Source organism: Podarcis cretensis (genome assembly GCF_951804945.1).
Source record: "Podarcis cretensis genome assembly, chromosome: Z".
NCBI classification, from domain to species: domain Eukaryota; kingdom Metazoa; phylum Chordata; class Lepidosauria; order Squamata; family Lacertidae; genus Podarcis; species Podarcis cretensis.
The window spans coordinates 45,745,906-45,773,122 of NC_137184.1; the positions used below are offsets into that span (position 1 = coordinate 45,745,906).

Genomic DNA, 27,217 nt, shown 5'->3' on the forward strand with positions numbered 1-27,217 from the left:
CAGAATCATAGAATTGTAGACTTGGAAGAGACTCAGAGGGTCATCTGGCCCAACCCCCTGCAATGCAAGAATCTTAACTAAAGTATCCATGATAGATGACCATCCAACCTCTGCTTAAAAACCCCCAAGGAAGGAAAGTCTACAACCTCCCGAGGGAGACAGTTCCACTGCCAAACAGTTCTCACTGTGTTTCCTTTGGAATGAAGCAGCACTCAGAAATGTTAAATTTCTAGAGTTGGTGGCGAGGAAACTGAATCCAGAAGAAGCAAACTTTAGCAACCTGTGTTGACAAAAGTTGAACGAGGCATTTCCCAAAGGCAATAATCGAGACAAAATATGGACAGTGGTTTAGCATAACAGGTGCATAAACACACCGGATCAGGCCCTACAGGATCAGGCCAAATGCCTATCTTGCTCACCATTCTGTTCTCACAGTGGCCAACCAAATACCTCTGGGGGAAAAGGAGGGTTTGCCTCTGTGATTTTTTGTTCAACAACCCTTGTGAAATCCAAATATCACTGCACAATTCCATCTTGGAAAGTGTCACCATTCACATATGAGAGCGGGCTTCTAGGTTTTGGTGATAATAGACTAGACAGGGCTGCCATACGTCCATAAATTCCTGGACATATCCGGAATACTGCATTCAGAAGCAGTGCCAAAAAATAAAAAGCTCAACAATTTTTCTGTCCAGATTTTCACTGTTTGAAATATGGCAAACCTATAGCTCTTGTCCTTTAGTGTTCAGTCTTCTTTAAAATACAGTGGTACCTCAGGTTAAGTACTTAATTCATTCCAGAGGTCCGTTTTTTCACCTGAAACTGTTCTTAACCTGAAGCACCACTTTAGCTAATGGGGCCTCCTGCTGTCGCTGCGCCGCCGGAGCCTGATTTCTGTTCTCATCCTGAAGCAAAGTTCTTAACCTGAAGCACTATTTCTGGGTTAGCGGAGTCTGTAACCTGAAGTGTATGTAACCTGAAGCGTATGTAACCTGAAGTGTATGTAACCTGAAGCGTATGTAACCCGAGGTACCGCTGTAATAAAAATAATAAAAGACAACAGCCGTTAATAAATACACACTGAAAAATTAGGGCGAGCACTTTGTGAAAGTTGCCTTACTGTGGTTTTAGAGGACTTATGATTATGCTCCCCACACTGCTTGCTTAGAGGGTTTTTTAAAAAAAGATATACAGAATATTATTTTATGTATGGTTGTGTACCAGCAGGCTTCATCTTGTTACCCAGATGATTTATTGGTTCCTAAAAAATTCAAGAGAATTTAAATTGCCCTGTCTTTTTCACATCATTGGATTTGCGCCTGGTTCTCAGTCATTTAAATATTCCGTTAGAACAACGACTTGGAGTGTTGTAATGAAAAATAGGTAATAATGAGTTGAATGGCGTACTTGTGCTGCAATCTTATTAACTACCAACCAAAACCACTTCATTCCATTTCCGAGTAAAAGGAAGTATTCCAGAATATGAAAATATTCTAAGCCTTGTAGCATCTGGGGAGAAGGTGGAGATGTGGGAGCTAGTATGGTAAAAAGGTTGCAGTGTTCGACTAAGACCTGGGAGACCAGGGTTCGAATCCCCGCTCATCCATGAAGCTCACTGGGTGACCTTGGGCCAGTCACTGCTTCTCAACCTAACCCACCTCACAGGGCTGTTGTGGGGATTAAATGAGGAGGGGGGGGAGAACCATGCATGCCTCCTTCAGCTCCTCGGAGGAAAAGGTAGAAGATAAATGCAATCAATCAATTAATCAATAAAAATAAGCAATGTCTCATTGAAATTGTGCGGCAGAAGTATATGGTCAACTATTATTATTCTTCCTTTGTAAATGTATGTAAATGCATTTTTTATTTATTTAAATATTTATATGCTGTCCTTCATGAAAATAAAATTTAAAAAATGTACAGTGTTGCCTCGCAAGATGAAATTAATCCGTTCCGCGAGTCTCTTCGTCTAGCAGTTTTTCCGTCTTGCGAAGCAAGCCCATTGACGGTTTAGCGGATTAGCGCTATTAGCGGCTTTTAGCGGCTTATCGGCTTATCGGATAAGCAGATTAGCGGCTTAGCGGCTTAGAAAAAGGGGGGGGGGAGGAAAAAACCCCGCAGGAACTCGCAAGACATTTTCGTCTTGCAAAGCAAGCCCATAGGGAAATTCGTTTTGCAAAGCACCTCCAAAACGGAAAACCCTTTCGTCTAGCGGGTTTTCCGTCTTGCGAGGCATTCGTCTTGCGGGGCACCACTGTATTCTAGGGCAGTGAAGAAGAAGAAGAAGAAGAAGAAGAAGAAGAAGAAGAAGAAGAAGAAGAAGAAGAGTTTGGATTTGATATCCCACTTTATCACTCCCCTTAAGGAATCTCAAAGCGGCTAACATTCTCCTTTCCCTTCCTCCCCCACAACAAACACTCTGTGGGGTGAGTGGGGCTGAGAGAAGTGTGACTAGCCCAAGGTCACCCAGCAGCTGCAGGTGGAGGAGTGGGGAATCAAACCCGGTTCACCAGATTATGAGACTACGGCTCTTAACCACTACACCACACTGGCTCCTGTTTACAACAGTTACAGTTTACAACAGTTTTTAAACTGCTACTACCAACAACACCATAAAATGCAGACATAAAAACAGTTGGCTAAAGTGTTCAGATCTGCCCTACTTGAAAAGCTTGGATGGAAAAAAGGGGTATGCACCTAAAAGATAATAATAGATAATAACTAGTTATGCGATCCCTGAGCTGGTTAGCTGGTTCTATTATATCTGATGTAATGGCTGCTGAATACTTCATGTTAACCTTTTTTTTATTATTGCATTGTTTATATTCATTGCTTTAGCTTATACAATCTTTGGGGTAGAGTCTTATATGCAGATGGCTAATAATAATAATAATAATAATAATAATAATAATAATAGGCATTATTATAGTGGAGCACCATACCTGGAAAACCCTCTGCCTAGTTGAGATCCACAAAGTCTCGAAAGAACAGGTCCTTGAGAAAATGGGATCAGAAGAATGTTTTAGAAACATAGGAAGATGCAATATAATGAGCTAGATGATGGAAGTTGCAGTCCAGCAATATTTGGAGAGCCAATGATTAGCCACTATCTAGGCTGACTGACAGAAGCTCTCTAGGGTTTCAGGTGTCAAACCCCACAATGATTTGGGGGGGGGGGGGTGACATAGTTGTCAACTTTTCCCTTTTCTTGTGAGGAATCCTATTCGGAATAAGGGGATTTCCCTTAAGAAAAGGAAAACATTGACAGCTATGGTGTGTGGGTGGGTGTGAACCTCAGAACTTCTGTGTGAACAGTAAGTGCCGTACCATTGAGCTAACCCCACAAAGGGAATAAGTCTAAGGGATGTGGGTGGTGCTGTGGTCTAAACCTCTTCGGTTTGCAGATCAGAAGGTCGGTGGTTCGAATCCTCATGATGGAGTGAGCTCTCGCTGCTCTATCCCAGCTCCTGCCAACCTAGCAGTTCAAAAGCATGCCAGTGCAAATAGATAAATAGGTACTGCTGTGGCAGGAAGGTAAATGGCATTTCCGTGCACTCTGGTTTCTGTCACGGTGTCCCATTGCGCCAGAAGCAGTTTAGTCCTGCTGGCCACATGACCCGGAAAGCTGTCTGTGGACAAATGCTGGCTCCCTCGGCCTGAAAATGTGATTAGTGCTGCAACCTCATAGTTGCCTTTGACTGGACTTAAGTGTCCACCCTGGCTGGGTCTGATAGAGTCCAAAAACATTTGCAGCAGACCAGGTCGCCTTAAAGGGCCTTGATCCACAGCTGTTGGCTCCTCCAGCCTGCTATGGAGATAGCCTTGGGACTGAATCTTCTGAACGTGGCTGGGGAAGTGGAAGAACCTGGAATGGGAAGATGAAGACTCCTTGCCCAGCTCCTGCTGTGAGCTGTGTCCAGCTTGGAGAAGAGAAAACCTTCCTATTTGAGCTTTGAGAACCAAGGCTTGTGCACATTCCCCACCCCACCCCTGAAATGCTTTAATACATTCAGATCCTTACTACAAATTCAACATCTTCATTTCAGATGTCCATCCTCATCTCCCCCTCCTTCCCCACCATCTCTTTGCTTCCTTTGCAGACACCCAGATTAGCACTGGTTCATCTTTGAGCCAGTTAATTACCTGTCAGAGCATTCCAACCAAATCAGAATCCCCATCACACAGATCAAAGAGGGGATTTGTGCCTGCCTGCCTAAACAAGAGAATCGGCACATCCATCAGCAATTATGATAATGGATTGGCTTTCCTGAGGATAACTAATTGCTATTTTGCCCAACTTCTACTCAAGTTTGCTGTAGAGATTAATTACTTGGCATATCCAGTATGTTGAATGATTGAGCAATAAGCTCATTTTCAGAGAAGGGTCCGTGGAGAATGTAACCAGTTCGCAGACATCTTAGGCATGTTGTGAGTATAGTTCTGCCTCCACAAGGTCCTTCCATACCTCCATAATAGAAGTGGCCCATCTGTTAGCAGCCACAAAGCCACATTCCCAACACTAAGATGCAGTTTGACAGGGTATGTGACTGGCTTGACAGGGCAGTGGCAAAATCACTGGCGAAGCTAATGCAGCACGCCAATTTTGCCCCAACCTTGCCATCCCTCCCATGCTTGTCCAAGTAAACAGCAGTGACACCTGGCTTGGCATGAAGGCTTTACCTCCCAACTGACCACTACTGGTATTCTTGACAGCAAGGATGGGGAACCTGTTGCCCCCCAGATGTTGTTGGACTCCAACTCCCATCACCCCTGACAGTTCACCATACTGAGGCTGTTGGAGTTGGGAGTCCAACAATGCCTGGAGAGCCTCATGTTTCACACCCCCACTTTAAGGAAAGTATGTCTGTTGACCCATCTGTCAAACAACTGTGTTAGCAGCACCAAAGTGACCTGGGCAGTGTGTATTGAGATCCTGGGCTCCACAGACAACAAGAACCAGCCCCTCTCAGCCTTGCAGGCGTGGTCTAAGGGAAAACAGAGCAATATATTTGGTACCAGCTTGGCTGCAGGAGTTGCTGAAAGGAGGCATACAAGGTGCCATCAAGGCGTCTTAAGGATTTCTGTAGGGTTTAGCCTTTTCTTCTGAAGATATCTCACAAGGCAGCAGATGTTTAGAACAAGAGATTTCCTTCTCCTAGATGGGCTACCTTCCCTGGTTAATGAGCCCCATCTACCCCTCACTTACCTCCGCAGCATGTGCAGAAATTGCCTCCAAGATAATTGGACCTACTATTGGTCACATCCACTCAATCCAATGGAGTCTGTCTTGACATGCAGGGGAAGTCCCTAGCTCACTTGTGGTTTGAGACCCATTGGCTACCCTCACCTGGGTTAGCTGGCCAGTCAAAGCCGTTTCCCAGGTTATGGCCATTGTCACATGCCGACAGCTTCTAGGAGAGCTGAATGCAGGGTGGGGACCAAAGGTTGACAAACTTCCCCAGAAGGAGCATGATGTGTCCCCCAACATAGGTACTATGCCTCCCCCAACACCCCATAGTGACATATAACAATATTGTAATAATTAATAAAATGCAGCCAATTATTACCCTTTCATCAAGAGTGAGGAAGTTTCTGGCATGGGCTTTTTAGCATCTGCACAGGAGGTTTATTTGCAGTCCTCAAATGACGCATGACAAAAACAAGTGTGTGATGCTGAAAGCCCATCAGAGGGTGAGTGCCAGTTTCTGAGGCTGTCACACAACAGCCTGGGAAAGATGTTCGTGCCCTCTACATCGTTTCTTGGGTGCTGGTGCGGACCCCAAGATGTGCTCCAGGAGCCGTAGGCTCTTGCATCTTAAATGAAGTTCTGGTGCCATTTCCAGCAAAGAGGAGCTTTTCTGTCCCCCCCCCCCCTTAGGTGGCAGGCAAAGACCTCCATGGAAGTCAGCCAGCCATTGGAGAAAAGCTTGACAAAATATGAGTTTTTATTTCCGCCAAAACTAGTAGCACTTTGAGAGGAGGAAAACAGTAGTTGGGGGGGGGAATAACAGGGGGAACGGAATAGCAAGGCCAGCCTTAATATGAAATAACATGAAGGTTTGGGTGGTTGGTTCTTGAGTGCAGTGGTGCCATTTCCTTCCACTTTAAGGCACAAAACCCCTGAAGACTGAATTTATCCATGCTCCAAAATGTGTCTTACAAGCTTATATAGGTAGAGAAAGAAATTGTTCTAGTTTATTTATATCTCACCCCTAAAACATCTAAAAACAATTCCAACACAGATGCAGATTGGGACAGATCTCCACCTTAAAAGGTTTGTTGAAAGAGGAAGGTCTTCAGTACTTGCCGAAAACTGACAAATATTCAAGGAGAGGGAGGTGAGATTCCAAAGGGGAGTTGCCACAACACTAAAAGGCTCGATTCCTGCATTGTGTGTGATGGGCCTCCAGATAAGATGATTTCTGCAAGAGGCCCTCACCTTGCAGTGATTGATTGGGTACATGAGGGGTGAGCTGATCATCCAGGCATGGGTAATAGCCCCTGATCATCCTCAGTTTATGTTTTCCTGAAGAACTCTATCTGCTGACCTGCCATGACATATCATTCTTCAGAGCAGCAATGATTACCATCAGCTGATAACTTTCTGGTAATGATTTTTTAAAAATATTATTTTGTGTTTTTTGCTGCTGCTTTAGTTATCATTCTCCCTGCCCCTTTAGATAAGGTTTTCTGCGTCTGTTATGAGCTATGGTGTCTGCTAGAATCTCTCTCCTGCTACCCCTCCCTACCTGCCGCCGTTGGCTGTTCACATGAATTGATGTTTGAAGAAATTACTTTAGAGATATGTACCATGACTTCTGTTCTAATGATGCTGTGCTGATCGCACTGAGCACATTTTGTTGTCAAAGCACTTTGTGCGTGCACACAGAAAAAAGAATAATGATTCCGGTGATTCTGCCTGATTCAAACAAAGGAAGCGTCACTCGCTTCGGAGGAAGTAAATGAAATATAATGCAAACATTATGCAGGGGCATAACATAAGGTGAACCATCATTTCTTCCTTTGAAGTGCATTTGTATAATTCAGTAAGTCTGTGTAGAGAAGGGCAGGCTGTAGCTGAGTGGCAGAACATCATTCTGCATGCACAAGGTTCCAGGTTCAACACCTAGCACCTCCATACCTTAAAGAGCTGCTGACAGCCAGTGTTGACAATACCAAGCTAGATGGACTAATGGTCTGACTTGGCATAAGGCAGCTTTCTCAGAGCATGCAGGATGTCTAAAGCGCTTGGATAAAGGAAAGTCCTCTATGCAGTTTCAGGGCCAGTGTCAGCTCCTGGAATCCTTGGGCATCTTCCATGGCTCCGACACAAGGCCATGGCGTATCAACATCTTCGAGAAACCTCCTTCTTTGCTCCCTTCTGCTGAGTGCAGCTTGATTGACATGCCTGTTGGGGAAATTTTGTTCATAGCAGTTTTCTCCCCCCCCCCTCCCCTTCCTCACATCTAAGCAGAGGTGGAGACGTCAGCACCGAGAGCCTCGCTGGAAACATAATGGAGTGGAGAGCTGCCACTAACTTAATGTCTTTGTTTACATGCATCCTCTAATTTGCATAACATTCCCATTAGGTTGGCAGACATACAAAACCCGCCAAGGACGCCATTCACACACAGACCTAGAATCTTATCTTCTGCAGTGGTCAGTGGGGATTTGGCCTTTAAAATAGCTTCCTGTACAGCATGCCACAGTCCCTTGTGCTGGCCATTGTCACCATGTGCTGCTCCATCAGTTAATGGTTATCTGGGACCTTTGGGGTGTTCAGAGTGTCACACCTATGTTATCTTGGTAAAACAACAATCTTGTGGACATATTAGTATTATCACCCCCTTTTAAAACTCTCTTGAGACTCCTGCAGACGCTGTGCTTCAGCATGATAGATATAAGGAAACATCTATTTATCTGGAATGTTTTATTTGTGGGGAGTAAGTTCTGCTACATTATTTATACCCCTGCCCTTGAGTCTGCTGTATCATTAGACAGAGTGAAGCACCCATCTCAGGGAGCAGTTGTGGTGGGTGGGCAGTGGGGGTAGCCTCCCACACCTTTGCTGAGCTCCCCACTTGCCATTCCCCTCTGCTGCAGGACAGAGCTCATGTGATCTACCCTGTTATTCTGCTACTTTCAGCTGTCCCATTGCCCCTGTTGAAACAAGGCTCCATCTGCCCATTTAAAGCGGCGCCATACTACTTTAAATAGTCATGGCTTCCATCAGAGAATCCTGGGAACTGTAGTTTGTTACTGGTGCTGAGAGTTATTAGAGACCCCTATTCCCAGCACAGAGGTACAGCTGATTGTCTTGATTCAAAATGGCATCCACTTGTATCCAAATGTAGATAAAAACCTGCTCCTTGATCTAAGGAATCATCATGCAAAATCTGGTTATCTTGCATCCAAATACATAGTGAACAAACTGTAGAGTAGATACATATTGGGAAACTTTCACAAAACACCCTGAGGCTTATTATCAGAAGATTTGGAGGAACTTCTGATTTCATTGACTATGGCCTTTACCATATTTTTCGCTCCATAAGACGCACCTGACCATAAGATGCACCTAGTTTTTAGAGGAGGAAAGGGGTAAAGCCCCATTTTGGGGGGGATCACCTCACAGTTGTGCAGCTTCTTTTGCAAAGGGGAAAAGCCCCTTTTTTGAGTATCAGCTCAAAGTTGTTGAGCTTACTTTGCAAAGGGAAAAAATCCTGTTTTTATGGAGTTCAACTCACAGTTCTGCAGCTTCTTTAGGAAAGGAAAGGGAGCTGTTTCTACAGTTTCCAGACAGATAATCTAATCAGCCAGTCACATGTAGCTGGGGAAACAAACAGCCTCCGTCTGCAGAAAATTCAACAATGGAGGCCTGGGCAAGGGAGCGGGGCCAGAAAGGGAGCCAGTGATTGACCGCGCACTCGCTCCATAAGACGCACAGACATTTCAACTTACTTTTTAGGAGGAAAAAAGTGTGTCTTATGGAGCGAAATACACGGTACTTGTATCTAGTAGGATTTCACTTGACTCCTCTGCATGAGATCAGACCACTGCATGTGTGACAGCAGTAACATGTTTCTTAGCCTAAAGCCATACTATTCACTGACCATATGAAAAAGGAAAGGCACTACTTAATGCCACATAATCCCAGACAAAAGCCACATCTGCATTGTACATTTAAAGCACTATTAGACCAGTTTAACAGCCATGCCCTCCCTAATGAATCTATAGTTTCCTATAGGAGTTAAAGGTAAAGGTAAAGGTACCCCTGCCCGTACGGGCCAGTCTTGACAGACTCTGGGGTTGTGCGCCCATCTCACTTAAGAGGCCAGGGGCCAGCGCTGTCCGGAGACACTTCCGGGTCACGTGGCCAGCGTGACATCGCTGCTCTGGCGAGCCAGAGCCGCACACGGAAACGCCGTTTACCTTCCCGCTGGTAAGCGGTCCCTATTTATCTACTTGCACCCGGAGGTGCTTTCGAACTGCTAGGTTGGCAGGCGCTGGGACCGAGCAGCGGGAGCGCACCCCGCCGCAGGGATTCGAACCGCCGACCTTTCGATCGGCAAGCCCTAGGCACTGAGGCTTTAACCCACAGCGCCACCTGCGTCCCACACCTATAGGAGTTAGGAGACCCTTATTCCCCTCTTAGACACGTATCCAAAACTTGAATCTTGTAGCTAAGTGTAGAACCTGTTGCATCCTGCTTCTTATTAATAAGCTTGTTTTTAAATAGATGATATATGTTTGGCTGAGTAATGCGAGGCCTCTGGTTTTATTTGACTGCTTGACATTCTGTCTGCAAGTCTCTGTCAGGTTGTCCGTAACACTGTTAGAAGGGAGATCTGAATGACACACCCGGAGGGCTCAGTTCTATGTTTTGAAGCTTGAATAACAGCTTATTTTCAACATGGGTGAGGGAGTACCTAAAATGCAGTGTGGCATCTTGCCTTGGAGACTGAGATGTTGGAATGAACATTGGGACACACACCCAGCTCTGCCTCTCTTTTAAATCAGAACCGGTGAAGGTGGTGAAGGTCCTGTATGAGTGTCTGGAGGCGGTTGGAGGATGGATGGTGGCTAACAGATTGAGGTTGAATCCTGACAAGATAGAAGTACTGTTCTTGGGGGACAGGGGGTGGGCTGGTGTGGAGGATTCCCTGATCCTGAATGGGGTAACTGTGCCCTTGAAGGACCAGGTGTGCAGCCTGGGCGTCATTTTGGACTCACAGATGTCCATGGAGGCACAGGTCAATTCTGTGTCCAGGGCAGCTGTTTACCAGCTCCATCTGGTATGCAGGCTGAGACGCTACCTGCCCACAGCTACCTGTCTCACCAGAGTGGTGCATGCTCTAGTTATCTCCCGCTTGGACTACTGCAATGCGCTCTACGTGGGGCTACCTTTCAAGGTGACTCAGGAACTGCAATTAATCCAGAATGCAGCAGCTAGACTGGTGACTGGAAACAGCCACTGAGACGATATAACACTGGTCCTGAAAGATCTTCATTGGCTCCCAGTACCTTTCCGAGCACAATTCAAAGTGTTGGTGCCGACGTTTAAAGCCCTAAAAGGCCTCGTTCCTGTATGCCTGAAGGAGCATCTCCACCCCCATCATCCAGCCCAAATACTGAGGTCCAGCGCCAAGGGCCTTCTGTCGGTTCCCTAACTGCGAGAAGTGAGGTTACAGGGAACCAGACAGAGGGCCTTCTCAGTAGTGGCGCCTGCCCTGTGGAACGCCCTCCCAGCAGATGTAAAGGCAATAAACAACTATTTTACTTTTAAAAGACAACTGAAGGCAGCCCTGTTTAGGGAAGTTTTTAATGTCTGATGCTGTATTGTTTTTAATATTCTGTTGGAAGCCACCCAGATTGGCTGGGTAAACCCAGCCAGATGGGTGGGGTATAAATAATAAATTATTATTATATTATCCAAGTCAACATTCTGTATTTCAAGGGACGAAGCCCAATGCATGCATTTTCAAGCAAGAGCGAGCAAAACCTTTCAGACAATGTGTTCACATCTACAGCATACGTTTAAAGCACACTTAAACCACATTCCCCCAAAGAATCCCAGGCAATCTAGTTTTATATCCTACAATTCCCAGTGCCCTTAACAAGCTGCAGATTCCAAATGTGACCTTAACACACACACACAACACAACACAACACAACACAACACAACACATCTGCTGCATAATACCGAGGGCTTAGCCACTCTTTCCAGGAACAGTCCATATTTTAAAGCTCTGTGTCTGAGCACTCCCTGCTTCTTTTGCTACACAAAACCCCACTTTTTAGTGCTCAGTTGGAGCAAACATCGATCCATGAAAAACCCAATCTGATGTTTGCTCCAAAAGAGCACCAAAGAGCAGGTTTCACAGGGAAGGCTCTGGGGTAAAAACAAAAAACAAAACTGCTCCAAAATGCTCAGATACAGAGCTTTAAAGTGCAGACTTTTGCCTGGAAAGAGCTCCATCTATTCAGCGCTGCTACCAGTGGCTCTCTGGGGTTTCACACATGGGACATTTCCAGCCCTACATGGCTGGGATCCTTCTGCAGGCAAAGCAGCTGCTCTTCCATTGAGCTCTTCTTAATGGTGCTTGGCAGAACAGACTCCTGCTAAGCCAACCTGGCTTTGTTCACTTTTTCCAGACGTAGGCATGCTAACTTTTCCTTGTAGAACATCGTAGCCTACAGCAGGATATGCTTTTCGACCCATCCACTTCTTCCTCTCGAAATCAAGCTGTCTCTTTGCATCAGTCTCTTCAGGAATGCGAGGTAGTCTGATGTACCTTTTTGCTTTTACAAAGCTCTGTGGCACCGCAATGCAAGGGAGGCCAGTTCCCCAGTGGCATTACAGCTTTGATTGTGCGATATCCTCTGGTGGTAATAAGGGACTGGCAGATCTGTGAATTTCATTTTCTTGCCTCCCCCTCCCAGTCTTAAGGTTAGTTTTCCACATTTCCACATCAGCCTGTGATATCCTTTTTAAAAGTCCTTATGAAAATTTATCAGCATTCTGTTGCAAGTTTCTCCTAATGGACACATGCAATTTTGCCTGATAAACAAATTTATATATGCAGAACTGGCACTGTTACAGGCACACCATAATACTTGTTCCGTATTTGTAATACATTCATCTTTTAGTGTAGCAGTACCTGCACTTCAGAACTCCCTGCCTAGAGAAATCAGGTTGGTGCCTTCACTATATTCTTTTTGGTGCCTGCAAAAAGCATTTTTGTTTAGGCAAGCCTATCCAGATATGTAAACTGCTGACATGTGTTTAAATCTGGTTTTTAGCTTCTTGTCGATTTTAATTGTTTTTTAAAATGTTTTAAATAATTTTTTTAAACTGTTCTTTAAAATTATAATTTCATTGTTTTATTATTTGAGTTCTTTTTAAACAATCAAGTGTTTATAAATTCCCCAATGCAACACATTTCTCTATATTATTTTCATGAATATATGCATTTATATGTTCACTTTACCTAGGGTTGCCATATTTTGAAGAGTAAAAAAAGAAAACACATTTGCTGACTTTTACTTTTAACTATGGACCACTATGACATCTCTCATTTTAAATACTATATGTAGGCTATAGAAGCTGTGATAAATTGCTAGTAGTGATGTTCTAAACTTTCAAAATAATAATTATATATATTGCTCCCTCACTTGCCACATGAAAGTATTTGGGCTCATGTTCACATCTTTGTGAGCATACGTGTGCACAGAATAATTTATTAAACTGTTTAACATGTACATATGGACTCTCCTTAAGGGCAGGTGGATGTTAACTCTTCCCCTCCCAGACTCCATCTCCAAGATCTTGTAGCTGAGCCAGCATCCTTTAAGTTCAGCCACAAGAGAAGGGATTTATACAGTACAGTGGTGCCTTGGGTTACATACGCTTCAGGTTACATACGCTTCAGGTGACAGACTCCACTAATCCAGAAATAGTGCTTCAGGGTAAGAACTTTGCTTCAGGATAAGAACAGAAATTGTGCTCCGGCGGCACAGCAGGAGGATGAGGCTCCATTAGCTAAAATGGTGCTTCAGGTTAAGAACAGTTTCAGGTTAAGAACGGACCTCCGGAACAAATTAAGTACTTAACCCGAGGTACCACTATATGTATCTAGTTTAAGATGCTGCTCTGTTGTGATTCTCTGCTGCAGACAAGCTTAGCTGGGTGCCTTAGATCTGAGTCTAATGCACTAGAAATGTTTTCTTGGGTTACTGCAAACAAAAAAACCCCAAACAAAAAACCTGGACATTTTTCCAAATTTCAAAAATCCGTCCAGACAGAAATTTTAATCCTGAGAAAGAGGATGTGTCCAGGAAAAGGGGGACATATGGCAACCCTAACTTTGCCCCAGGATACATGTTGATACTATTATTATTAATATATGTAGTAGTAGCAGAAACAATTTTTTCCCCCAATGTGGAATTTGTTTTGTATTTGTTATATTGATTCCCTTTTGCTGGAATTTGTAAACTGCTTAGAGATTTCTGCTAGAATATGAAGCAGTATACAGTATAAACTAACCAACTAGCTAAATAGCAATTGTCAGGGCTGGAGTCAGACACAGGTCAGCATGCAAGATGCAAGGCTCCGTTATCAGTGAAGTAACTCCTTATTCAAGGAAATAACATACAACTCTGCAACACTTCCAACTGATCTATCTCTCAGGTCTTGTCCCTTTGGAGCAGTCCCCAGGACTGAAGGTCCCTGCCTTCCACCCTTTCTAAGGCTCCTCCTCTCCCAGATGTTTTCCAAGCAGATCTCAAACTGCATCTTCCCACCTGTGGCCTCTGCTCCACTCTCCTCATTATCCAGTGCGTTCTTGGAGACAAGGTGTCAGGGAAGAGTTGGGATGCTCGGAATCACCTGACATGATAGAGAGTACTTGGCAGGAGCCAGCAGCAGCAGAGGAAGGGGCGTCTAGTGAGGAAGGGCCCAGCACAGAGGCATTAGAAACTGAAAATGCAGGGGATCAGGGAGAAGTGGCCAGTGAGTCGGCAGTCACGCAGGCACCTCAAGGGTTAAGTTCCGATTCAGAAGGAGGGGGGAGTCTTACGTCAAGCGGGAGGAAAAGAGACAGAGTCAGCAAAAGGTCATAAAATTCCCACACTTTGCATGTTGGCGCTGCCCTAAATCATTGGCGGTATCTGCATCTTCGGGATCAGACTTATGGCGATGAGCTCATAATGAATTCTGTAAATACTTGTAAATAAAAACCATAAAAACTTCAACGAGTGTGAAGTGGTGATTGCCATGAAGAGACCCTGACACAAGGGGAGAAAGAAGCTTGTCACAGCAGGAGAGGGAGACTTCCTGGATTCTTCAGCAGTCCCTTGGACCCACCCCCATCTGCTTCAGCCTCAGAGTCTGAACTGTTCTCTGTCACTGGTGCGTCCTGCTCACTAAACTCTGTTGCCTCTTCAGTGTCCAGCCCTCCCAATCTTCTCCGTCTGAGCTCTCCTCAGTGTCCCACCATCTATCCTCAGGCTCGGAGCCTTCCTCCTCTGAGGTTTCCATTGGGGTTTCTCCAGCTTGTGCCTCCAGCTTGTGCCTCATCATCATCCAGCCAGTGCCTGACAGCAATTTAGGCACTGCCCCCCCATGTCCAGGGTTACATTCCCTTCATCATCATGGGTCTGATTCAAATCTTCCCCTCCCTGCAACTATTTATTATAGATTAAAAAGCCAGGACATTATACCATTGCTTCAACTAATTAGGGCCTCTGTAGCCCCTTTTTTCCACATCAGAAAAGCTCCAAACACATTGAGCGTCAGCAGAGAACCAATGTAAACATGCACAAATGTTTAGCATTAAACATTTGGCACCCTGTATTTTCCGCTACCTCAGACTTCTAAAATGGAGCGAGGCCCTGCGACGTTGAGTGAGGAGGGTTGGTTTTTATAGCAAACACAGGATGTGAAAGCCTAGCCAAGCTTCCCAACTCCAGAGTTATCCCCACAGCTGTCTGCTCTCTTCCTCTGCACCCCCCCCTCCTGCCAAAAGGTCATCTCTCATGGGGCTGGTCCTTATTGCTTCCAGATGGAACTTCACAGGTCTGTGAGCAGCAGGTGCTTTTACGTGAGCTATGCTCAGCAGCAAAAGGCACAGCACTGCTTATGAAGGTTTAGCATGTCTGCCTCGGGACTTAAAATAGATGGCCAGTCGTCTTTCACAGTCACGTCTGCAGATAGCTGCCACATTTTCGGAAGGATGTAAACAAACTGCAACAGGTTCAGAGGTGGACAGCAAAGGTGGCATGTGGTATGGAATGTAAGTCCTATGAGGAAAGGTTGAAATAGCTGGGGACATGCAATGGGCACAGGGCACAAAATTAGCGATGGGTAAATCTCTCAGTTTCTCATTGTTCAAATTTTAGGGCTCATCCACCACATTTCTAGGGACAAGTCCGTTTTCCCAGTGGGCTTTCTATTTTTGTCTCTGTGCGTTTCCTGGGGAAATCTATGTTTTACTGCTGAATCAAATGGTGACCAGTTTTTCCATGTATTGCCATTTGCTCCAATTCAGTGGTGAAATGTGAGTTTTCCTGGGGAAAGTGCTGTGACCAAAACAAAACAAAACAAAACACTCAGAGATGGATCACTGAAAGCCTTGACCTGTGCCTAGAAAGTAAGAGTAAAAATAAGTGTAGATGAACCCTCAAATTCGGTTTTCCACATTTCTGCATCAGTTTGCATTTTTTTTTAAAAAAAGAGTCCTCATGAAGTTTCACCAGTGAATTTCTCATAATATATTTTATTTATTTAATTTATATCCTGCCCCTCCTCCTGAAGGCCAGACCGACAATATGCACACATTTCTACTCAAATCTGCCTACATTTCCGCAAATCAGTTTTCCCTATTACAATGTGATTTAATATTATTTCCACCCATACATGCATTTCTATTCTCAATTTATCTTTGTGCTAGCATTTTTGTCTGCATTACTTAGGTGCAAAACTGCATTGCAAAATTTGGAGAAGTACAAATTTCAAGCAGCTGTTATTGTTTGAGTTCACAAATTGCTTTGGAAAGTGCCAACTTGGTAGGTTTGCCTTTAAATGTGAAGGGAATCAGATTTGTCCCCCATCTCTAGGCAAGATAGCTCTCTTCAAATACCTGAAAAGGATGTCACAGAGAAGAGGACAAAGACTTGTTCTCTGCTGACCCCAAAGGACAGGTCTCAAGGGATCAAGTTATGGAGTGTGTGTGTGCAGATTATGGCTGAACTTGAGGAGAAACGTAGAGCAGTTCTACAGCAGCAAGAGAATTAGAGGCTGCACTGTGGTTTGTTGGGTTCTGTGAATCAAGAAAGGAATTGGACTAGTTGACATTCAAGGGGCCCACTGTTCCAACTCCATTGTTCTTCGTGATCATGGGTGAAGCTGAGAATCAATTGCTGAACTTCACTTGACATATTCCTCCACGAAATGGCAAATGGCAGGTGCTTGTTTTACTGGAAGAAAATGAAATAATTCGAGATGGGTCAACTTGCCCTCCAACATGTCACAGAAGATAGCAGGGAGATGCTTGTCATGCCACTGGCCTCATACTCTGGAGCAGTGCCAAAGTCTCTGTCTCGCTTGCACACTGCTGGAGGCTGTGTTCTACCGACTGCATTCATTTACCGTACAATCACTTTATGCTGCCTTATTTTAAATACCGAGAAGTTGTTCGTTCTTTGAGATGCAAAGTATAATCTGAATTGTTTCCCTAAGTGAGCTTTGCCACCTGGGTAATGGTAGGCTGTGCCTTTGTGGTCCCTTAGTATCTCTGCACATGCATCTAGGAGCACAGGAAGATTAGTATTGTCTGTGATGACTGACAACAGCTGTGCAGGGTTTCAGGCAGGGCTCTTTGTCACCTGTACCTGGATGGATATATCAGTGATTGAAGCTGCGGACGTCTGCATGCAAAACAGATGCTCTAGCACTATGCTACAGATCTTTCATATCACACACACACACACACACACAGAGAGAGAGAGAGAGAGAGGGGGGGGGGGAGGGAGGGAGGGAGAGAGAACTTATTCTCCAAAATAATTAATGAATTCCATTGTGAATGGTGGGCATCTGCCGTAGGCTATTTGTGAATGGGGAAATGGGAGAGGGCTCTCTGCAAACGTCATACGTTAGCTGGCTTGCATTCTGAGCAGGTGCACTCCTCTGCTGCAACTTGCTGTTCCCCACCCCTGCTTGCATATATTGATACCAAGCACTTTATTTAGCCAAAACGGCGCCAGGGTTCTTTTGTTGTGATCTGCTGCAACTGACGGCCACTGGCTACCCCCTCTGGAATTTGCTCTCTGGCAAATTAAGAAGCCTCCTGGCATGCAAGGAGCTGGGATTCAAGTTTCATCATTGCCTCTGTCTGACCACCTGCTATTTAAGTGAGCAACCAAACTGCCTCTGTTTTTATTGGGTCACTTTTCATCATTATTTAAGAAGGCTCAGGGTGTGGGGTGTCTGAGTGGCCCTGCTGAGCTGGTGCCAAGAGGCAGTGATTATATATCTGGTCCAGAAGTTGCAATTAGTGCATAATGCAGTGGCAAGACACTTCTGGTGCTGAGTTTTGGTTGACCTGTACTAGGGATCAAGCCTTCAGTGTGGCAGGCTTCACCCTGTGGAACTCTCTGCCACTAGAAGGCCAGGAAGAATAATTCCTGCATTCTCTTAGATGTCTCCTAAAAACCGTTATTTAGAATTAGAATTTCGTTCTATTAACAGTCCTGCCTGTCACAAAGCCTCTTCCTATATGAAGCTACTTCATGAGAGGGTCTGTGAGCGATGTCATGGGACGGATTCCCCCCCCCCTATCACCCCCTGCCTTTGAGAGCCGTGTAAGAAGTTGCCTGCAGGAGGGGAACCGCTAGCAGCATCATTTTGAGAGTGTTTCTAAGACCAGAGATGAAACTGACAAGTCCTCTTGTTTCTTTTGCTATTGTCAGGAGGTACAGTGTTGTTACTTTCATAGTATTGAAAGACCAATCGTGGGTTCAATGGTCAAGAAGGCAGCTTCTGCATGTGCTGTAGAGGGAAGCAAGGGGCAGATGGGGCTCGTCCACCTGGCAAGTACATTGTACTTCTGGGTGTTCTCCCCCCTGGCTAGACTGAATGCTTTGTGCCTTCCTACAGAAGGAATCCTGCCTTCTGTACATAGGTGATATTGACATTCATTTATTGTTCCACTCACTTTTGTTCCTGGCCCCACCTATGCAGGTGGGTTGCTCAGAAAGGAATGCAGCACTCTGGCCAATATAAGGATATATGACACCTACTATTGAACTTGGCAGGTCTGAGTCTGCTGGCCAATAAATCCAAGCATCCCCCCCCCCATTTCAGTAAACTTTATTTTTAAAGCCAGTTAATCTATCCAAGTCATTGAATGAACATTTTTGCAAACCGTGATGGAAGGCATATTATTGAGAACTAGCAAAAGGCTCGCTTGCATATCCGCAAGAAGCTCAACTTCCCCTCCTTATTGATTATGGCAATGCACCCATAGCAAAAGTTCCTGCTCACCTGGTCAGTTTTTATCACACATACATATACACAAATACAAACACTGGGAGAAAATGAAATGAAGTAGCGAGGGAGCTGCGTTCATGGAAAGATCCCCAATGGGGAGGTCATCTTGCAGCCTGTGCAGGAGAAACCAATTAAGATCATGCAAAGTGACATTTGCAAGCTTTCTTGGTGCAGAGAAACAAGCCTTTGGCAGAGAGCAGCAACAGGGGACTGGCTGGCTTACAAGGGAGTCAAGGGCACCATTTGCTTTTTTTATATATAAATATTTTTTATTAATTTTCCATTCAAACATATCTAATCATTATTATCCGCTTTACTTCTTTGGCTCTTTAGAGCCTGCCAACTTCCTTCCGTCCTGCCTCTTGGCTTTCAAAACAAACCTTTATATCACAGCATTTTATATATTTCCCAATTCTAATATAACTCATTACAAAATACCTCACAATTTAAATATAGAAAGGTAAGAAATGTCTCATTACAAGCCTTCAGATAACTGTACTAGTGTTGTTAATTGCTTACAATTATTTTTCAAATATTGTATAAATTTACTCCAGCCTTTTTGGAATACTTGATTGTGTTGCTTTCAGATTTTCCCGGTCAGCTTTGCCAATTCCACAAAGTCCATCATTTTCATCTGCCACTGTTCTTTCGTTGGTACTTCTTGTTGTTTACATTTTGGGGCTAAAAGAGTTCTTGCTGCTGTTGTTACATACATGAACAGTCTTTTCTCTTCTTCTTTTTTGTATCTCTTCACCTACTATATCCAGTAAAAAGGCTTCTGGTTTTTTAACAAAAGTGTTTTTAAACATTTTCTTTAATCATTATATATCATTTCCCAGAAAGCCTTTACCTCTTTACAAGTTCAGCACATATGGTAGATGATACCTTCCTTTTCTTTGCATTTCTACACTCGTTGGATCTTGTCTTATACATTTTAGCAAGTTTTGATGGTGTTAAATACCATCTATAAATCATTTTCATCACATTTTCTTTAAGTGCACTGCATGCAGTAAAATTAATACCTTTATTCCACAGCCTTTCCCACGATTCTAACTGAATATTATATCCAAAATCTTTAGCCCATTGTATCATCACAAGGGCACCACTTGCAAAACGCAATGCAAGCACCTTGTTGCAGTGAGAAGCTGTCATCCCAGTTGTGATGCCCGAACGTCCTAACAGTTACATTTGCGTGCCATGTTTTCTTGGAATGGTGAGAATTCAGTGGGAAGTGACAGCCGCACAGGTAAGGATGGAGGAGACAATCTAATCTAGCCATGTTTAAAGGTGAATCTACCCCTTCTCAGAACGAGACAGCTAGGGCTGTGACAAACTTCCCTTCCTCTACAGCATGCTGCAGAGCCAAATCTTTTTTGATACTCCCCACCCCCACCTTTGCCACCACCTGTTGGCGGGTTTGCCTCTTCACATCACACATACGATTGGGTTACACCAAGCTTAAGCCAAAGCCAAGGGAACTCTCAGTTGTACGTTAAGATTGCTGCTGAGTCAGGGCTCTTAACAGCTCTCCGGGCCAGAAAGAAGCAGGCTGACAATATGGAAACAACTTGAATGATGGATATGGAGGAGGGCTCATGCAAAGCAGGGAGGGGCCCATCTTCATTGCTGCCACCACCCATCACCACACAAAAAGAATCTTTTTCTCTTGTGTTTAGTTGGCGGTAAGCTTTTATCTCCTGCAGGGATTCAGTTTTGCCCAAATGTTGATATGAGCTCTCTGGATCCTCACCTCACCAATTAAAATGCAGTTTGGATTGTAGTTGTTCGGTGAGTTTCTCGCTCCACTGAATTTCGCAATGTTGTTTTAGGCTCAAGGAAGTGTATCAAAATGCATGGAGAAATGTGCACATTGAGATCAGATAATGCTTCAAAATCTATTATGTAAGCAAATACATTTAAAGTATGTGTTTAAATGTGAAATCTCATGCTTTAGAAACATAGATGGAAAACTGTTTTCAGCTTGAGAACCGCATTCTCTTCTGGGGACCGCATTCTAGTGGTAGCCGAGACCAGAGTTGGTGGAGCAACAAATATATATTTTAACTTTGTATGGTAGGCTAGTGACTACATGCACTAGCATACTGTTCAAAGATACAATTTACAGTTTCTGTTCTGCCCACTTTTGCCTCTAGCCCAGACCACTACTGGCATGTGGCCCCTAGAAAGTTGCACAGAAGGGAATGAGGCCCTTGAGCTGATAAAGCTTCCCTGCCCCTGCAGTAATGCAATGGGGCAGTAGATGAATAATGTTACCGCAAAATCTGGGTGTGAGGCTGCTCTACCACCCAGCTCATCGGACTAAGTCCGTGAGTCCCTGCGGAGGAAAATGAGCTCAGCCGGAGACAGGAGCAAACAGCAGAAGATCCAAGTTTATTGCACAACAGGTTCAAGGCGAGATTGAACCCCGAGAATGGGGCGACATAAACTTTTAAAAGTTCCCTCCAAGTCCCAGAATACAGTGCAGAAAAACGTCACGAATACATCACAGGATAAGAACAGAAATCGGGCTCCGGTGGTGTGGCAGCAGCAGGAGGCCCCATTAGCTAAAGTGGTGCTTCAGGTTAAGAACAGTTTCAGGTTAAGAACGGACCTCTGGAATGAATTAAGTACTTAACCTGAGGTACCACTGTACTGCAATGCGTTCTATATGGGGCTACCTTTGAAAGTAATCCAGAATGTGGCAGCTAGACTGGTGACTGGGAGCGGCCGCCAAGACCATATAACACCAGTTTTGAAAGACCTACATTGGCTCCCAGTATGTTTCCGAGCACAATTCAAAGTGTTGGTGCTGACCTTTAAAGCCCTAAACGGTCTCAGTCCAGTATACTGGAAGGATCGTCTCCACCCCCATTGTTCTGCCCGGACACTGAGGTCCAGTGCCGAGGGCCTTCTGGGAGTTCCCTCACTGTGAGAAGCCAAATTAAAGGGAACCAGACAGAGGGCTTTCTTGGTAGTGGCACCCGCCCCGTGGAACGCCCCCCCCACCAGATGTCAAAGAGAAAAACAACTACCAGACTTTTAGAAGACATCTGAAGGCAGCCCTGTTTAGGGAAGCTTTTAATGTTTATTAGACTATTGTATTTTAATATTCTGTTGGAAGCTGCCCAGAGTGGCTGGGGAAACCCAGCCAGATGGGTGGGGTATAAATAATAAATTATTATTATTATTGTCATTATTATTAGAACTCCCATCAGTCTTGGTCAGGCCAGAACAGTACCAATCACAGCTGTTCTCTCTCTCTCTCTCTCTCTCTCTCTCTCTCTCTCTCTCTCTCTCTCATAGGATCTTAGACAGCAGGAGAGCCTGCCATTTCTGGGACTGTTTCTTTCCGCTGCTCCTATATTTACAGTCACTAACACTGATCCAAGTTTCCCTTTTGCACCTGTCGGCATACGCCAAAAAGGATGGGGAAATGAGAGAGCTCAGTTGGCAGAACACGAGGCTCTTAATTCCAGGGTTTTGGGTTCAAGCCCCAAGCTGAGCAAAATATTCCTGCTTTACAGGGGGGTTGGACTAGATGGCCCTTGCGGTCCCTTCCAACTCTGTGATTCTATGTACCGTGACCTTCAGAAGCAGCTCTGTTGAAATGAGGCCAAAAGGCCCATTGGCAATGACCAGCCTGGTGCTCCCAGAAAACTCAGAAGCAGATAGTGAAGGTCCTGAGAGTACAATGGGGTGGTTAAAGAGAAATGTAAACTCTGTCTCATTGTTCCATATTTAATATTTAAGAAGAAGACAGTGATATAAACAACCCTTGTACCTCACTCAGCCACAATCACGGTCACAGTTATGAGTGGTTTCCCCCCCCTTTGACAGATTTGCACATCTGATTGACCTTTTACAGCTCTATTCTCAAAAATTAACAAACATATAGTGGTACCTCGGGGTACAGACGCTTCATGTTACAGACTCCGCTAACCCAGAAATAGTACCTCGGGTTAAGAACTTTGCTTCAGGATGAGAACAGAAATCGTGTGGCCACGGCAGCAGCGGGAGGCCCCATTAGCTAAAGTGGTACCTCAGGTTAAGAACAGTTTCAGGTTAAGACCTCCACAACAAATTAAGATCTTAACCAGAGGTATCACTGTACTTTTTTTTAAAGAGTGAGGTTTTACAGCTGGTCTAACTCAAGGCATGCAGCTGAGTGAGTCCCTTCATTTGATGTGGTAAGCTTTAAGAAACTGAACACTCTCTGTGTGTACATACGTATGCATCACTGTGGTGGGCATGTGTTCAAAATGTGGCAAACCAGCACTTTTTGTTGGCCCTCCTCCGAGGGGAGCCATGGACGGCTGCCCTAATGCCCTTTCTTGACAGCACCCCCGACCACTCATCTCTTCCTGGGGCCTCTCCTCTCCAACTTTGGCTCTGAAAGGTATCCTCCATGCTGTAAGGTGATCTGGATGCACAGCTGCCTTCTCCAGCAATTAGAGGAGAGCAACTTGGGAAGTCAAAACAACTTGAGGAATTCTGTTTCACTAAAAATAGCTGCTGGAGAAACCCTGTGACTTGCCGCTTCTTTGGCTGGGCATGGCAGGCCTCTGACCCTTTTTACTGCATGGCTCGTTCTTCTGTCAACCTCCCCCTCCCCACGTTCTACCAGATTCAGAGGGTTGTTCCTCTGGAGTGTTTTCCCAAGGCCACGGGAAACTGGGAGAAGGAGTTGTGTTATTTTTTTAAGGACAGAGATTTGTGTTTTGTTTTGTTTTTGTGCCATTGTTCTTGGGGATTTTTTAAGCACATGCTAAACGCATAGGATTAATTCAGGATTTTTACTTCTGTAGAGCACTGGAACTCCTGGCCAGGAATAGCTTCTAAGGCAAACAGCTCACGGCCCTTTCTCGGATTAAGGTAGGTGACACAGTGGTGGTGGGGAGGGGAGCGTTGTTTGGGTGAACTGGATCCAACTTTGAAAGAAAATAAAAAGCTGGTGCATCCAGGGAAGAACATGAAAAAGTATCATTGGTTTTCGCACTGTTTATATAGGTTCTTTACAAGCTTCTATCTCCCCCTCGCATAATTCCCTTGTGGTTTAATTGGAATTGTTGTTGCTTAGTCGTTTAGTCGTGTCCGACTCTTCGTGACCCCCTGGACCAGAGCACGCCAGGCACTTCTGTCTTCCACTGCCTCCCGCAGTTTGGTCAAACTCATGCTGGTAGCTTCGAGAACACTGTCCAACCATCTCGTCCTCTGTCATCCCCTTCTCCTTGTGCCCCCCATCTTTCCCAACATCAGGGTCTTTTCCAGGGAGTCTTCTCTTCTCATGAGGTAGCCAAAGTATTGGAGCCTCAGCTTCACGATCTGTCCTTCCAGTGAGCACTCAGGGCTGATTTCCTTCAGAACGGAGAGCTTTGATCTTCTTGCAGTCCATGGGACTCTCAAGAGTCTCCTCCAGCACCAGAATTCAAAAGCATCCATTCTTCGGCAATCAGCCTTCTTTATGGTCCAGCTCTCACTTCCATACATCACTACTGGGAAAACCATAGCTTTTACTATACGGACCTTTGTTGGCAAGGTGATGTCTCTGCTTTTAATTGGAATTACAAAGAGGATAAGGATGGTCTGGTTGGGTCTGACCAGATCCTTCTTTCTACTGTGGCCTTGGGAAGCCAGCAAGGAGTGGGTGGTGGTGAATATCCCTCTCCTGCTGTTGCTCATTTGGAAAGCAGCATTCGGGATATACTGATTCTAAATATGGAGGGTCCATTTAACTCTCGTAGCTTGTGGCCAACTCTCTTCCCCCTCTGTGTTTCCCCCCAGAATCAATCTTTGCCAACCAGTGCTGGTGGAGGCTGATGGGAATTGTAGCCCAAAGCACCGGGAGGATGCCAAGTTGGCAAAGACTGCCCCAAATTCCCTCTAAGCTAGTGGCCATCTCTACCTTGAATTTCAATAACTGTACAGGTGAAGAAGTCCTTTCTTTGCCTGGCTTGAATTACCCACCCTTTATTCCACTTTTGACAGATCCTAAGTTCTTGCAGATTTGAGAGACAGAGGGGGAAAGTCCTTGTAGCATAGCCATTTTCTCCACATCCACCGAGAAGCTCTCTCAGTGCTGTCCTGTCCCTCATTGCTGAAGCAGAGCATCAGCTTTACCTGCAGAAGGTCACAGCATCAGTCTCCAACATCTCCAGCTACGGATGGGAGAAAACCCTGCCTGAAACCCTGGAGAGCTGCTGCCAGTCAGTGTAGACAATACCTAGGGTCTGAGGCAGCATGAGGCAGCTTCCTGTGGTGCTATGCTGCCCGCCACTCCAAGTAAAATAAAAAGTTATTCAAACGCTTTCAAACTTTCCTTCTGGAGGAGGTTTCCCAACCACCTGATCATGTTTGGGTTGCATTGCTAGGTACATAAAGGATGTGGGACCCTGGCCCATGACACAGATTTTCACTAGATTTTCAAATGCTAATTTACAAATATAGATTCTCTTAAGATGATGGGCAGCTGAAGTCTCACCCCATCATTTTGCCCTGGTGCCCTTTTATGCAAAGTATTATTTTTTTAAAGCTTTCTTAAAAGGGGAGGGCAATGAGGCAAGATATCCTGGCCTTGGAGTGACAATTCTTTGCCTCCCTGCCCCTCAAAGAAAACACTTCTGTTTGTGCTGTAACATTTAACCGTCTTTGTTCCATGACTCTCTTACTGGAGACTCTCTAGTCTTCCAAACTCCTTGTGTTTGTCAACAACCCCGCCCTCTCCAGCAGCAAATGAAATGCAATCCTGAATTGGGGATGGCTTTGCTTGAATCATGGAATAACAGCAGAAAGGGTTGGAATGGAAAATGTAGGGGTGATGGGGAGATTTGATCCCTGATGCCCTTTTTGCAGTGGTTTGTAGAATTTTTGTAAAATGTAAGATGAATCCATTCCTGACACCATGCATGGAAAATTCAGAAGTGCAGGGTAGTCACAGCCACACAACACACCCTTCTAAGATTAAGCAACCCTTTAATATTATGCAATAATATTATAATTAGGAATGCATTGCAGTTACCAGTACAGATGTCCACATGTTGCTACTATTTTCTCTGCAGTAGAATGGACAGTTTGGAAGTGCTCTGATATATTCTATCAGAGTGGTGTAAGTCATGTTTTTCTTGAGGTCCTATTGTATGCAGCAGAACTTGCAGCCACTCTCCTGAAACTGAAGCACCTGGTGTTTTCACGGTTCCTGTGTGCTTTGGAGCACACAGAACAATCTGTGCTCTGTGTTCTTCCTGGGCTCCTTCTCCAGAGTGACCCTAGGAGCCAATAAGAGGCTAAATCACCTCCTTGATGATGATGATGATTTATTAAATATGCATACCATCCTTCATCTGAAGATCACAGGGTACTTAACAACATAGAAATACAAAACGAGAACACAGACTACATAAAAAGAAGAACAAGAGCAAAACCAAAAACTCCTCCCCTCCAATCAGCTCCAATTGGTTCCAATCAGCTCAAAGGGTGAGAAGATTTATTTCCAGAGGCTAAAAAACTCACTTTCCTGCTAATTGAGTGGCTGAAGGAAATTGGAGGCAGAAAGTCTGCTGGGACCCTGCTGCAGTAATAGCAATGGGTCTTCAACCCTGAACCACTGCTCATTCAGCCACACATTAGTGGCAGAGCAGGGATTGGCAAGGTTTTTTTTTCCCATCATTCTTTTTATTAATTAATTCCATAAAGGAAAATGAAAACTAACACATGTGTAAGAAAGTCAAAATACAGAAAATAGAGAAGAAAAGAAATACAGAAAAAAGGAAAGTAAGAGATACACAAACTTATAATTTTCCTATCCACATTGTTACATAGCCATCCCTTTCAAGACTTCCTTCAGCTTGTCCATAAATCATTCGAAGCAATAATCAGAGTCACACGTTTCTCTGCTTATATTGTCATTGTACCTATCTCTGTCTCCTTTTTGCTTTGCACAATAACTCATATTCTTTCACAGTGCGTCTCTGAATCCCTTTAGCGTTGTTTGTCCCTCACTAATGCATTCCAGATAATCCACGTACTTTCCCCAATCCTTGATGAACACTTGGTCTCTTATATACCTAATTTTTCCTGTTAATTTATCCAGCTCTGCGTAGTCCAACAGCTTAGATCTCCACTTCTCCACCGTTGGTATTTCCTGCTGTTTCCACTTTTGGGCTAGTACTACCCTTGCTGCTGTAACTGCATAATATACTATTCTACGATCTTCCTTTTTTATCTCTTGCCCTAATATTCCTAACAGAAAAATTTCTGATTTCTTTCTAAACGTATATTTTAGGATCTTCTTTAATTCAATGTATATTTTCTCCCAGAACTGTTTCACTCTTCCACACTCCCACCACATATGGTAGAAGGAGCCCTCCCCATCTTTACATTTCCAACACTTTTTGTCCACCTTGTACATTTTTGATAATTTCATCGGTGTTAAATACCACCTATAAAACATCTTCATGACATTTTCCTTTATCGTTATACACGCTGTAAAGTTTAGCCCCTCCTTCCAAAGTTTTTCCCAGTCTTCAAATTGTATGCTATGACCCACATCCCTTGCCCAGCAGATCATCACTGATTTAACTTCCTCATCGCCTAGGTTCCAGTCTAGCAGCATCCTATACATCTTAGATATAATTTTCACTTCATTATTTATTATCTCTGTTTGGAATTTGGAGTCTT

General features: G+C 44.5%; 1 protein-coding gene across 4 annotated transcripts in view; it reads left to right on the forward strand.

The window, feature by feature from the left end:
- The first annotated feature begins 23,099 nt into the window (after positions 1-23,099).
- FGF13 (fibroblast growth factor 13) overlaps positions 23,100-27,217 on the forward strand; it is a 244,802-nt gene continuing 240,684 nt past the window's right edge. For 2 of the 4 annotated variants that reach the window (XM_079962920.1, XM_079962919.1), the window contains exon 1: positions 23,106-23,416. The gene's annotated coding sequence lies outside the window, so the exon portion shown is untranslated. Of the gene's footprint in view, positions 23,417-27,217 lie in introns of all 4 variants that reach the window. The other 2 variants (XM_079962914.1, XM_079962917.1) reach the window with 2 other exon arrangements.